This window comes from Muntiacus reevesi, chromosome 3 (genome assembly GCF_963930625.1).
Source record: "Muntiacus reevesi chromosome 3, mMunRee1.1, whole genome shotgun sequence".
NCBI lineage: Eukaryota > Metazoa > Chordata > Mammalia > Artiodactyla > Cervidae > Muntiacus > Muntiacus reevesi.
In genome coordinates this window covers 195,214,330-195,228,942 of record NC_089251.1, presented here as the reverse complement: position 1 = coordinate 195,228,942, position 14,613 = coordinate 195,214,330, and positions in this window count along the sequence as shown.

Sequence of the window (14,613 nt, the reverse complement as noted above, 5' to 3'; positions counted from 1 at the left end):
TATCCCCCAATTAAAAATAAATAAATTTTTTAAAGTAGGCACTCGGATTCAGAAAACTCAAGTAACTGCTCAAAATCAGATGTTTCTGAAGTGGTCACATTGGGATTGGAAACCAAGTAAGGTTGGATGCTGAGCCATACTCAGAGGTCACCTCTGCATAGATGGTCATCAGAGATTTCATAAAAGAGGTGGTGCATTCACACTGCTTTAAAAAATAAGTAGGAGCTTCCTAAGTACATGAAGAGGAGGTACTAATAGGAAAAATGTATACAAAGGATTCCTGGGTTGAAAGCCTGGGCCCTGTTCATTATTGCTAGAGTGTGAAGTGCAGGGCAGCGCTCAGGGGTAGAAGGCACAGGAATGTATTAGGGGCCAAGTCACTTGTCTCATAGCAAAGGGGAGCTGCAAAATTATTTTCAGTAGGTGAGTGGCACATGTCCCTTGGCCTTCCACGAGAGGTGTAAGGATCTAAGCCTCAGAAGAGCCTGTGTCCTATCCCCTGACAAGGGGATAGACCTTGGCAGCTGGTTACACAGACTGGCTTCCGAGATGACGGGTAAAGTGTTGCATCACAGCTACCACTCTGATTCTCAGCACTGAGTTTGCCACCTCTTGGGTGACCAGTGAATGATGGAAATATAGGTGGATGGATGGATGGATGCTCTAAATAAGCAAAATGTGCCACAACTGATAGTGCTTTAAAAAGGAAACATGTAGACAAAAACTGACCAGAGCAATCAACTTGCTCAGTTCAAAGTGCTGTTTAGCTTTGAATGCACAACTTTATGAATTTCTAGCAAATTTTCCACTTGCAGTGATCCATCTGGCTTGGCTATAACTGCTGCCATGGGCTTTTTCTCCCCTTCTCTCTCTTATCAGGAGGAATAGTCCCAGTTGGACAATTATGTTCACCCCCTTATTTAACTAGCTCTGTGATCTTCAGGAGAACCACTCTCAAGTTGATGTTCCCAGACCTGAACATTGTCTTCACTACTCTCTCATGGAGATCTCAAATCTGAACACAATGTCTCTTTCAAATCCCCAGCTTCTGCCCCCAGCGAGCTCTTTAGAGCTGAGTTAATGGTACCACTGTATAAGAAGTCAGAACCTGAAAGTTAGCTCTTCCTTTTGCATTCACCATCACATAGCATAGGTCAGTAAGTCATGGCAATCTTACCTCCTAAGTAAGTATGTGCACATGTGCACGTGCGTGCTCAGACGTGTTCAGTTGTTTGTGACCCCATGGACTGTAGCCCACCAACTTTCTCTGTTCATGGGACTTTTCAGGTAAGATTGCTGGAGTGGGTTGCCATTTCCTTCTCCAGAGAATCTTCCTTACCCAGGGATCAAACCTGCACCTCCTTTGTCTCCTGCATTGCAGGCAGATTCTTTACCACTTGAGCTGTCACGGAAACCCTTATACGTCACACGTCAAAAATCTAATTCCACCCATTCACGTCCTCTCTTCACCAATTATGCTGCAAACTCCACATGAGGATCTCAGCATCTTGCAGGAGCCTCTTCACTGGCTTCTCTGCCTCCAGCCTCAATTCCTCTAGTTGACCTCCAAGCTGCACACCCCCCCCCCCATATGTTCCTAAAAGGCAAATGCTATCATTTCACTCTGAGATTCAGTGCTTTATTATTGTGGAGAATTTCAAACCTGACAGCATGATTTTGTGACATGATTTCTGCTTCTGTCTTGTGTTCCATCCCCCACTGTCCTTCCTCTGCATGTACTTGCTCATCTGAGCCACCTGCATCTTCTCAGACACGCCCACCTCAGCTCCAGTCTACCTTGCTTTTGAGCCTCTGTACACACTCTTCTCTTATTCTTTCTACTTGGAATAGCCCTGCCTCTCTCAACTTCTGGGTAAACTTCTGTTCCTTCCAGAGTCAGCCTGCACTGTGGCAATCACTATTGTCACAGCTCCACTGCACTGCTCCATTATATCACAATACCTTCCAACCCACTGAAGGTAACTTCTGCTATCCATTTGTACTCAGAGCTCTCCTGAGGAAGAAAGAAAAACATAGTTAAAAGGAATTATTTTCCCTACCTGTTTCTGAATTCCTAAAATACCTTTTCTGCTTGCCTTTATAGAAGGATGTCTGTGACTTACACTTATGTTCATGGGGTGTAAAATAACCTTTCTTATAAGCAATTTTAGTGGTCACAGGAACAGGGACAATGCAAATGCTGGGAATATCACAGGTTGGCTCACAACAACACTTGGTATAATCTTGCTTTATAAATCCCTCATGCCATAGTTCCAATCTGAACCCGCTTTGAATACCTAGCAGTTCTATATAAAATAAAAACTGCTAAACTTTCTATGCCCAAGGTATAATCTTTTAATCATTGGAAGTTTGTCAAGAGACCCCTCGTTGACCTTTTATCAGGGCCCAGGTTGCCTCATATCTTGCCCGTATAACCATGTCAGTTATATGAGTATCTTCAATATACAGTATTTTCAGTTCTAAATATTCCAACAATCAAGGGGGATCCTAGGGAATTGGAATTTGGAGAAAGATTTCCCTGGCAGTCTGTGCTTGCTTGCTAAATCTCCTCAGTCAGGTCCAACTCTTTGTGACTCTATGGACTATAGCACTCAAGACTCCTCCGACCTTGGGGACTCTCCAGGCAAGAATACTAGAGTGGGTTGCCATGCCCTTCTCCAGAGGATCTTCTCAATCCAGGGATCGAATTCATACCTCTTATGCCTGCTACATCGGCAGATGGGTTCTTTACCACTAGCGCCACCCGGCAAGCCCTCCCTGTCAGTCTACTTGACTCTATTCTGAACACCGTCTTATGCAAATCTCTCTCAATTTGAAATATTTTTTTTCTTCCATCACGCAGGTGATCACAAGGCTCAGAGAAATTGTGACTTGTTTGTGGTCGCCTGACTGATGACTGCAGCAGACACCCCAGCCCGAGTGCCTCAGACTCAGATGTGCAGTTCATCCTGCTACCCCAGCTTGCTACCTGAATTCACGGAATTATCCCTATCATCTCCTCATAGCCTTTTATACATTTACTTTCTTTTAGCTTCAGCAGTGATGCTATTACCAGTTTCTACTATTTGCAGATAATACTCACTGTGAGCAATTTCTTTAGGAAAACACCCTGTCTGTGCTATGATAAGATATGTGTACTCAAAGCTTGCTATTTTCTTTTTCACCTTTCTTTGTCTTTTGACAGTGGATATTTTTCTAAGCCTCACTTTACTGCTGGTATTAACACCATCCTATTTTTAGGAAATTACTTCTTAGGGTTCCTCTGATGCACCAGAAACTGCTCCTCTCGCCAACCTCTCTCCATTATACAATCTTCCCAGAAGATGTGAGAGGGCAGAAGATAAGCAGTAGTTTGAAGTGTCAGTGAGAAGCCTTTAATTGAGCAACGAATGAGGCGTGAGGATGCACTCCTCAAGTACACGGTCCTGAAAATAAGGAGCTATAGCATTTGCAAAGAATAAAAATGTCCAATTGGTCATTTGCAGGAGGCCACTGAGGAGGAAGTCTCAGTTTCACAGAGCTGTGAGGAGTTTAAAGGTATTCTCAAAAAAGTTTTGGGGACTCAGATAAGCTGGTTGTATCAGTCCTCCGAGAAAGTAAATAAAGGCATGAATTCACAGAATTATTTTAACTAGGAGGTGAGGCAATAGAGAGAAACATCAGTAAGTATTTTATTTAGCTAGTTTAGCTAATTTTCTTCTGTATATCTCAGTGTCAAAAACTGAAGATGGTTTATAAGGATACAGACCTTCCCAGGTGGCGCAGTGGTAAAGAATCTGCCTGCCAGTGCAGGAGATGCAAGAGACGTGGGTTTGATCCCTGAATCAGGAAGATCCCCTGGAGTAGGAAATAGCAACCCACACCAGTATTCTTGCCTGGAAAATTCCATAGACAGAGGACTCTGGCGGGCTACAGTTCATGGAGTCACAAATAGTCGGACATAACTAAGCAACTAAGCATACACTTTATAAGAATATAAACTATAAAATCACAAAATATAAAAATTGTTAAAGGACTGAGCATGATGTGTGTCACACATAGATGGTTGATAAATATTCATTTGAGTGAGACAATGAATAAATGAGGGCTGACTGGAGTGAGGATTAGGCGGTGTGAATGCTAGAGGAATAGACCACAGAGGAGTCGGGCATCAGATATTTCACATCAGTGCTGTTCAGGGACCGATCACCTACAACTCTCTGGAAGACCAGTGAGAAACAAGAAATAGGGCCCTGGAAGCTAGCCCCAGCTTTTCCACTGACCAAGTTGGAGTCTCGAGCAGGTGCTCTCCGAGTCTACTTTTCCTTCTAGGCACCAGCTTCTGAGCTATGAACAGGCAGGATCCTGCCTTCTATCCTCAGCCCCACCCCTCATTAGCAATGACCCAGATAAGCTTAGTAAATATTTGTGAATGAACTTCACCTGATTGATGAACAAACCTTCTGGCTGACCCATCCCCCACGCCTTACTTCTGCCTCTTCCTTCACGGAGCACACAGAAAGTCCTTGCTGACCTCCACGGAGGCGGGGCAGGGAAACACCCTCTGGACTCTAACCAGGGTTTGCACTTAGGAGGCAGTCCCTGATTCCTGTCTGCTGCAGGTCTTCTGTGTGAGCTGACATTTCCAAAGGGGTGTGATTAAAGGGCGCTGGGACACAGACTCCGAAGTCACAAAGCGCTTTGCTAGGATGCTGGAAAGAAAACCCCTGGGAACAACTAACCTTTCACTGAGGGCACCTTAATTCCAGATTCCTTTAGGAGTCATTCTCTGTGACCACCAGTCAAATAACTTGCCAAGATACAGGCTCGGTGGAATTGCAGGGCCATCTAATGCCCACTAGTATTAATGCCATCCTTGTTTTGAGAAGCGCACCCCTCATTCAGTGGGATTTCATGCTACATTGTGGATAAGAGCAAATTCTAATACCTAAGTATATACAGGAGATGGATATATATGAAAGTCGTCTAAATATGAAATGTCTGCCCCACTCCCCCTGAATTCTCTGACTGCAAATTCTAAACTCAAACTCAGAGATATATTCTTCTGTGAAAATTTTTGTTCTGGAGACCACATTTATGCATAAAACAACTTCTAGATATATACACATCTGAGGGAAAAAACATTTTCTAATAGATAATTAACAATATTTGAAAGCTAACTATTCAATGTGAATGCAAGAAGAGTTAGTCTTCTCTTTCAATAGGTGCCAAAAATGCTTAGCAATCCAAAAAAGCAGTGAAAACAAACAAAGTTGTTAATTCAACTAAGCAAAGTATTTTGCTGGTATAGTCCCCCAGTTTCTTAACTTCCTTTCTTAAGTCTCTCAAGCAAAAACATGGTTCTCTAGTTGGTGGCAGACTAGCATTCAGTCAAAAACCAGCTAAGATGGGATACTCCTGAAAATGAGCCCTTAGTCATAGCTAGGGCAACACCACACACTCAGACAGACTCTCTTACATGCATACACACATTCTCAACTTGAGATTATGAAGACAATCCAAACATCATGTTCACTAAGATAGGTAAGGGAGGGCTTGAAAAAATATAAAGCAAATTACCTATAAAATTCATAGGAAGTTTTATTCAGGCATCCTCTGTGGCTGACACTAAATGTGTGAAGAAAGGTGAGTGAGTGGTGGCAAAGCTGTTACACTATGGCAAAGCCAGTAGGAAGTGTGTAGAAGCGGGCAGAGCAGGGGAAAGGGACTGTGTATTTAGATGAGAGCAGATGGAAAAATATTGCCCTGCCCATAGGCAATCCTCCGCCTGATGCCAGGCAGACGGGAGTCCAAGAAAGTGGAGAGCTGCACCTTACATTTCGATGAGTGTGCACTGAAAATAGGTTGAAACTTTAAGAACAACATCTGACATTCCAGAGGTTAAGTGCGCTTCAAGTTATTTAGTAGGTCATAGGGGGCAAATATGATTTTTTTGTACTGACTACTGCTTCTACACACACACATTCACACAGATAAACAAATACACACACACACACATTCACACAGATAAACAAATACACACACACACACACACACACACACACACACACACACACACACATATATAATACTATAATCAGAGCCTGCTGTTTATAGAAAGCTTTTAAAATACCAAACAATAAAATAATGAAAACTTGAAATTCTCTGTCGTGCCACTGATCCAGGCTATCTCTTAGTAGCATTTTGGTATATTTTAGTAAAGTTTTGGCCCCTATAAAGTTAGGTAATATGAAAACAGATAATCCATAGCTATTTATTATGCAACCATTTGCTGTTGTTGTTTAGCTGCTCTGTCTGTCTGACTCTCTTGCGGCCCCTTGGACTACAGCCCAGCAGGGCCTTCCCTCTGCGGGATTTCCTCGGCAAGCACGCTGGGCTGGGCTGCCATTTCCTTCTCCAGGAGATCTTCCCGACCCAGGGATTGAACTCACATCTCCTTCATTGGCAGGTGGATTCTTTATGACTGAGCCACCAAGAAACCCCCAGTTGTTTAACAATAGAGCCTGATAGATGTATAATTCAATAGAAAAATATAATGCAAAGTGTTGAAAATATAGATATATACTATATATGCATATATTAGTTTATGATTTAGAAATCAGTCTGTATCTATAATTTTATATTTTGCTTTTTCCACTTATGTATCTTTTTATGCCACTAAATATTCTTAGAAATAGAACTCTTAAGGATTAATAAACTGATTAATATGGTGTATAATTTTTCAGTGTTTCAAGTCTGATTGAACAAAATGGCTTCTATAAGCTGGGTGGCCATTTGTATTTCTTCTTTATAGATTGAACTTCTCCATTTGAAGAACAAAAGCTCCAGTTCCATACCACCTAGGTTGCATTTTGGCATCTCTGTTACTACTTCTGTGGTTGTCAACAATTAAATTAAGTGATCTGTGCTTCAGTTTTTTCCTTTATAGACTAGTTTAGCAACACCATGTACTTCATAGAAACACTGTGAGGACTAACACTTTAACACATAAAATATATAGCACACTGCATGGCATGTGGTAAAGTCTTAATAAAGGCTGGAGTGACTTGTTGTTCTTTGGAGGAGCAGATGCCTATGAACTAAATGTGATTGCATTTCTGAACATCTTTCCATACTTATTACATTAAATGATCTTCTCAATACCCCATGAGGTGAACATGGCAGGTAATGGTTTCCACTGGGAAAAAAATGAGGAAAATAAAATTCAGAAGGTTCAAATGTCTCATGATTCAGTGACAGTCTTGAGATTGAAACATAGGCCTCCTGGGGTATGCTTCTCACAAGGACAAACTAGATTTGGAGAAACCAACCTTGCAAAGAAAGCAGAGACAAGTAAAAAATTATATATAAAAGTGTGAATCACAGTCGTGTCTGACTCTTTGTGATCCCATGGATTATAGCCCATCAGACTCCTCTGTCCATGGGATTCTCCAGGCAAGAATACTGGACAGGGTAGCCATTCCCTTCTCCATCGAAACTTCCCAACCCAAGGATCAAATCCAGGTCTCCTGCTACAGGCAGATTCCTTACCATCTGAGCTGCCAGGGTAGCCGTATGTATATATGTGTATGTGTGTGTGTGTATGTGTGTATGTGTGTGTGTGTATGTGTGTGTGTGTGTGTGTGTGTGAAATTAAAATATCTCCTGACATATTAATAAATAAGAAATGTCATAGCCATCAGTGATTTCTGGCCTCCAAATGTGAATGAGGGCTCCCAAACTTTGATCCAGTGGATGCCGCCACCCTGTTGGATGATTGCTAAGGATCTGGAGAATGCAAGAAGCAAAGTGAACAAGGAAACAGGGTTGGCCCCAGATAGCTGAGGTGCACATGAAAGGAGTGAAATCAGTGAACCCAGAGGCTTGCATCTTCCCATGCACAGAATGCTAAATTCTTTAACCTGATACCTGATCTTTGATGTTCAGACTGATCCTCTGTTTGTTGCAAACTTGGTTTCACCTCCTGCCTCCTTGCAGCAGTTTTCTCAGAGCTACTGAGATGCTATCTCCCAGGCTCAGAGTCCTAAATATTCTCACCAAATAAAACAACTCCCTACTTTCAGTTTGTGACTATATTTTTTATTCAACACACACACACAGACACACATAATTGATTACACTGTGTGCCTTCTCAGTTGTGACCAACTCTTTGCAACCCCATGAGCTGTAGCCCACCAGGCTCCTCTATCCATGGAACTTCCAACTGGAGTGGATTGCCATATCCTTCTCCAGGGAATCTTTCGGAACCAGAGATCAAACTCACATCTCCTGTGCTTCCTGCACTGACAGGCAGTTTCTTTACCACTGCACCACCTGGAAACCCTGGGAGCTACATAGTTAGAGGATGTTTGTCCCCAAAGATTTGGAAGAGAGACATAAAGAGATGCAAGCTCTGTATTTGCACTATTTTCTCCTTTTTGATATCCAATTTAAAAATATTTGCATAGGGACTGAAGCCTTATGAGGGCTTCATCAGTGTCATGAGGCTGAGGGCATCTGAACTGCCAATGCTGAGCATCTGGTAAACAGAACAGGCTTCTGGTTAGGTGTTGTTACAATTACACCCTTAGAATAAGAAAGAACTGGAAATAGACAGAACTTCACAAAAAATGAATCCCAAATTTTAATAATCTAAGCTCTTAGTTGTGAAGCATTGTGTCCTTAGTCTAGGTACTAGCCAAGGCATATATAAGTCCTCAATGAGCAAACTTGGAGAAACTTGATGAAGAAACTTGATAATTTCTAAACATTTTCAATTACATGGCCCACCCTTAAAAAATTAGTATACATATAAAAATACAGACTTGATGTAAAAGCAAATAGACAGTAGAAGCAAGGGCACAAGAAATCTACTATATGGGAGGGTTATTTGAGAAGATAATGACAGAGAATATGAGGAAACGGGCAAAATACATCAAACTCCAGGTGGATCAATATGTATTACGGACTGAATATTTGCATTGCTCCCCCTCACATGTTGAAGCCCCAACCAGCAGAGAGATGGCATTTGAAGACAGAGCCTTTAGAGGTAATGAGGGTTTGTTTGGAATATGAAGATATGCCCCCATGATGTAACCATGCCCCTACAAGAGGAGGAGAGCCCCCAGAGCTTCCTCTCTATGCCATGTGTGAGGAGAGCGAGGAGAAAACTGTCTGCAAGCCAGGAAGTGGCTTGCACCAAGAACAGAATGTGCCAGCAACTTGAACGCGGACTTCCCAGCTTCCAGACTGTGAGAAGTAAATATTTGTTATTTAAACCACCCAGTCTGTGATATTGTGTCATGGCAACACAAACAGACGAAGACAATAAAAACAGCCCAAATCTAATGTCATAAAAATACTACTGAAAACCAAAGGCTATGAGCAAAAGATATATGACCTTCAAAGAGTGACAATAAAACTGAGAACTGATTTCTTTACAGAAAGTATAAAAGTCAAAAGACAGTGGAACATAGAAATATATGTTCAAATTTACAATGATAGAAAAAGAACTGCCAAATGGGAATTCTACATCAAGCAAAACATCCTTGAGAAAAAAGATAAAATAAAGACATATTTACCAAATATTTAATAAGATAATCTATTACAAATAGAAGTGGACTAAAGGAAATTCTTGTGGGCAAATAAAAATTAGGTATATATGAAATTCAGATACACAGGAAAGAAAAAGAAATGATGAATAGGTAGTTAAGTCTCAATAAATAACAGCAGTAAAACAGTACTAATGATGAAAATAGAATATTAAAATAACACTAAAACAGTGGCACAAAAGGTGAAAAAGTTTGGAGTTCAAGTGTTCTATGATTGCTACATTATCAAGACAGTGGTTTTAAAAAGCTAATAAATATTATAGCTTAATGAGTGTACATGCATATCATAATACCAAGAGTAGCAACTCCAAAGACCAGGTATCAGTGATGAGGTTTTCACGGCCAGGTAAGATCTATGAATTCCAGAGCTTGAGTCAGAGATGGGGCAGGGTTCTCAGATGTCAGAGGCAACCAGGGGAACTTGAGTTTCTGAGAGATTAAAGACAATTCATCTCTCAATAGTGTATCTTGAGTCTCATTTACTTTTACTGTCAAACCTGTGTGTGAATCCCAGAAACATAGCCTATTATTTGCCCCTTTGCAAACTACGCAGATACAGGAGATTGTCAATGGGTATAGGAACTCCAGAAATGAGCCCAAAAGCAGGAATCATCTACTTTTTGCAGCAAGTCAGAAGTTTGGATAAATAAAAACAAACTCAACAAACAAAATAATTTAATTCAAGTCAGCAAACTAAATAAAGAAAGTTGAATATGATAATATCCTGAGAACAATAGGAAAAATAAGCATGTCTACTAGAAATAATGAAAACCTAATTTTTGTTTACTAAACAAAAATAATAACCAAGCTGAGGAATAGACTAAACAGAGCTGAAAGCAAAAACTGGATGACTGAGGAATACTACTTAAACATAGCATAAATGGTGGAAATATGAAAGTATGCATAGAAGCATAACACAGGTGAAAATAATCAAGAGGTTTCAATGTCCCCTTAAAAGAAGATTGAAAAGAAATAAGTTATAAATACCTAATGAAAGAAATAACAACAGAAAGCTCCATATCAGATAATAAGCAGAAAGAAGAAAAGTTTTCCTATTATACAAAATATGCAAAGATCTTGGGTAATTGGGTTTGCCTGGTGACTCAGAAGGTGAAGAATCTGCCTGCAATGCAGGAGACTCAGGTTCAATCCCTGGGTTGGGAAAATCTCCTGGAGAAGGGAGTGGCTACCCACTCCAGTATTCTTGCCTGGAGAATTCCATAGGCCAAGGAACCTGGAGAGCTCCAGTCCATGGGGTTGCAAAGAGTAGGACACAACTGAGCGGCTGACACTTTCATTTTCAGAATACCTGCATAAGATTTGCAAAAGTGAAAGGAAACACTTTTGCCAAACCAAGAGCAAGTCATAAAGCTCTGAAGTTGTGGCTGCTCTCAGCTCATGCATTCTCTATGGATGTTGAGTTTTAAAGGCAACACAAGAGGAAGAACTTGGAAGTATAAGATGGAGCTTGGGGGCCAAGGCTTGTATTGCCTTTAAATAAAATGGCTTTAAGTGCAGTGAATGGTGGACTACATAAATTCCATGCCTTGAAACTGGAAACGAGCTAAAACAAATTTTAATAACTAGTTTATCTTAAATTGTACTGTAGATGGGAGGGAAATGTCTCCTCTTCTGCTGCTGCTGCTGCTAAGTCGCTTCAGTTGTGTCTCACTCTGTGCGACCCCATGGACTGCAGCCCACCAGGCTCCTCCATCCGTGGGATCTTCCAGACAAGAGTACTGGAGTGGGTTGCCATTGCCTTCTCCGAATTTCACATTCTTATGTAACTGATTCAATGTCATCATAAATGAAGAGAACTTCAAGTATTCCTTGATTAGCAGCAATCTGGGGTAATTGGCAGAAGCAAAACAATTAATCCCTGGGGGGCTGCCAGCCTTCACTGAATTTACAGCCAGCATGCTTGTACTCTGAAATCTGTGTGTGTGTGTGTGTGTGTGTGTGTGTGTGTGTGTGTGGCATATCCATGCGAATCACTGTGCTTATGCATCAGCACAGACAACTGACCACAGTTACAAGCAGCAGAATGTCAAATACAGAACACAAAACCAGCATGTTTAAAATACATGAAAACCAAGCGTGAGAAAGCAAACAGAGGCCCCAAAATGTCAGCCAAACATGACTGCCCACCAACTAGAATGGTTATATTATAAAAGGACGCCAAAGTCAAGTTTAGTGAAAATGTGGCACAATTAAAACTCTTATACAGCCCTGGGGAAACATCAGTCAAGGCAATCACTTTGGAATATTTACTAAAGCTAAACAGATACCAATTCCATGACCAAATTCAATGCCCGGTTCAATTCCTGAGTCAGGAAGATCCGCTGGAGAAGGGATAGGCTACCCACTCCAGTATTCTTGGGCTTCCCTTGTGGCTTAGCTGGTAAAGAATCCATTTGCAAGTGGGAGATCTGGGTTCGACCCCTGGGTTGGGAAGATTCCCTGGAGAAGGGAAAGACTACCTACTCCAACATTCTGGTCAGCATTCCAGGGAATTTTCCAGGCCAGAATTTAACAGCATCATTAATCAAAATAGTCCAAATATGGACCAAAGAAGCAGCAACTGCTGACCCATACTTCCACAGGAGACACGCAAACACTCAAAGTCAGGTCTGGCTCAGTCTCTGTGGATTCTCCTGCTGCATACAAGGTTTTGTTTGAGCCCTCCAAGTATCTGGTGGGTATGGGGTTTGATTCTAAATGTGATTTTGCCCCTCCTACCATCTTGTTGGGGCTTCTCCTTTGCCCTTGGATGTGGGCTATCTTTTTTTGGTGGGATCCAACATTCTCCTGTCTACAGTTGTTCAGCAGTGAGTTGTAATTTCCGAGTTCTCCCAGGAGAAGATGAGCATGTCGTTCTACTCTGCCATCTTGTCCCTTTGGAAAATAAAGCAGGTAAAAGGCTAACATCGTTTTGCCAAAAGAACACACTGGCCATAGCAAAAACCCTCTTCCAACAACACAAGAGAAGACTCTACACGTGGACATCACCAGATGGTCAACACTGAAATGAGATTGATTATATTCTTTGCAGCCAAAGATGGAGAAGCTCTATACAGTCAGCAAAAACAAGACCAGGAGCTGACTGTGGATCAATTCATGAACTCCTTATTGCCAAATTCAGACGGAAATTGAAGAAAGCAGGGAAAAACCACTAGACTATTCAGGTATGACCTAAATGAAATCCCTTATGATTATACAGCAGACGTGGCAAACAGATTCAAGGGACTAGATCTGATAGACAGAGTGCCAGAAGAACTATGGACCAAGGTGTATGCCACTGTAGAGGAGGCAGTGATCAAGACCACCCTCAAGGAAAAAAAATAAAATAAAAATGCAAAATGGCTGTCTGAGGGAGAATTACAAATATCTGTGGAAAGAAAAGAAGTTAAAAGCAAAGGAGAAAAGGAAAGATATACCCATGTGAATGCAGAGTTCTAAAGAATACCAAGGAGAGATAAAAAAACCTTCCTCAGTGATCAATGCAAAGAAATAGAGGTAAACAATAGAATGGGAAAGATTGGATATCTCTTCAAGAAAATTTGAGATACCAAGGGAACATTCCATACAAAGATACACATAATAAAGGACAGAAATGGTATGAACTTAACAGAAGCAGAAAATATTAAGATGAAGTAGCAAAAATATACAGAAGAACTATACAAGATCTTCATGACCCAGATAACCATGATGATGTGATCACTCACCTAGAATCAGACATCCTGGAATTCGAAGTCAAGTTGGCCTTAGGAAGCATCTCTACAAACAAGCTAGTAGAGGCGATGGAAGTCCAGTTGAGCTATTCCAAGTCCTAAAAAACGATGCTGTGAAAGTACTGCACTCAATAAGCCAGCAACTTGGAAAACTCAGCAGTGGCCACAGGTGGTAAAGCTCAGTTTTCATTCCAATCCCAGAGAAAAGCAATGCCAAAGAATGCTCAAACTATCACACAACTGTACTTATCTCATATGCTACCAACATAATGCTCAAAATTGTCCAAGCCAGGCTTCAACAGTACATGAACCATGAAATTCCAGTTGTTCAAGCTGCTTTTAGAAAAGACAGAGGAACTGGAGATCAAATTACCAACATCCACAGGATCATCAAAAAAGCAATAGAGTTCCAGAAAAACATCTATTTCTGCTTTATTGACAATGCCAAAGCCTTTGACTGTGTGGATCACAATAAACTGTGGGAAGTTCTTAAAGAGATGGGAATACCAGACCACCTGACCTGCCTCCTGAGAAATCTGTATGGAAGTCAAGAAGCAACAGTAAGAACCAGACATGGAACAACAGACTGGTTCCAAATTGGGAAAGGAGTACATCAAGGCTGAATATTGTCACTCTGCTTATTTAACTTCCATGCAGAGTACATCATGTGTAATGCCAGGCTGGGTGAAGCACAAGCTGGGATCAAGATTGCCAGGAGAAATATCAATAACTTCAGATATGCAGATGACACCACCCTTGTAGCAGAAAGTGAAGAACTAAAGAGCCTCATGATGAAAGTGAAAGAGGAGCATGAAAATGTTGGCTTAAAACTCAGCATTCAGAAAACTAAGATCATGGCATCTGGTCCCATCGCTTCATGGTAAATAGATGGGGAAACAATGGAAACAGTGAGAGACTTTATTTTGGGGGGCTCAAAAATCACTGTAGATGGTAACTGCAGCCATGAAATTAAAAGACGCTTCCTCCTGGGAAGAAAAGCTATGACAAATTTAGACAGCATATTAAAAAGCAGAGACATTACTTTGTAAACAAAGGTTCATCTAGTCAAAGTTATGGTTTTTCCAGTAGTCAGTTATGGATGTGAGAGTTGGACCATAAGGAAAGCTGAGCGCTGAAGAATTGATGCTTTTGAACTGTGGTGTTGGAGAAAACTCTTGAGAGTCCCTTGGACTGCAAGGAGATCCAACCAGGCAATCCTAAAGGAAAGCAGTCCTGAATATTCACTGGAAGGACTGATGCTGAAGCTGAAA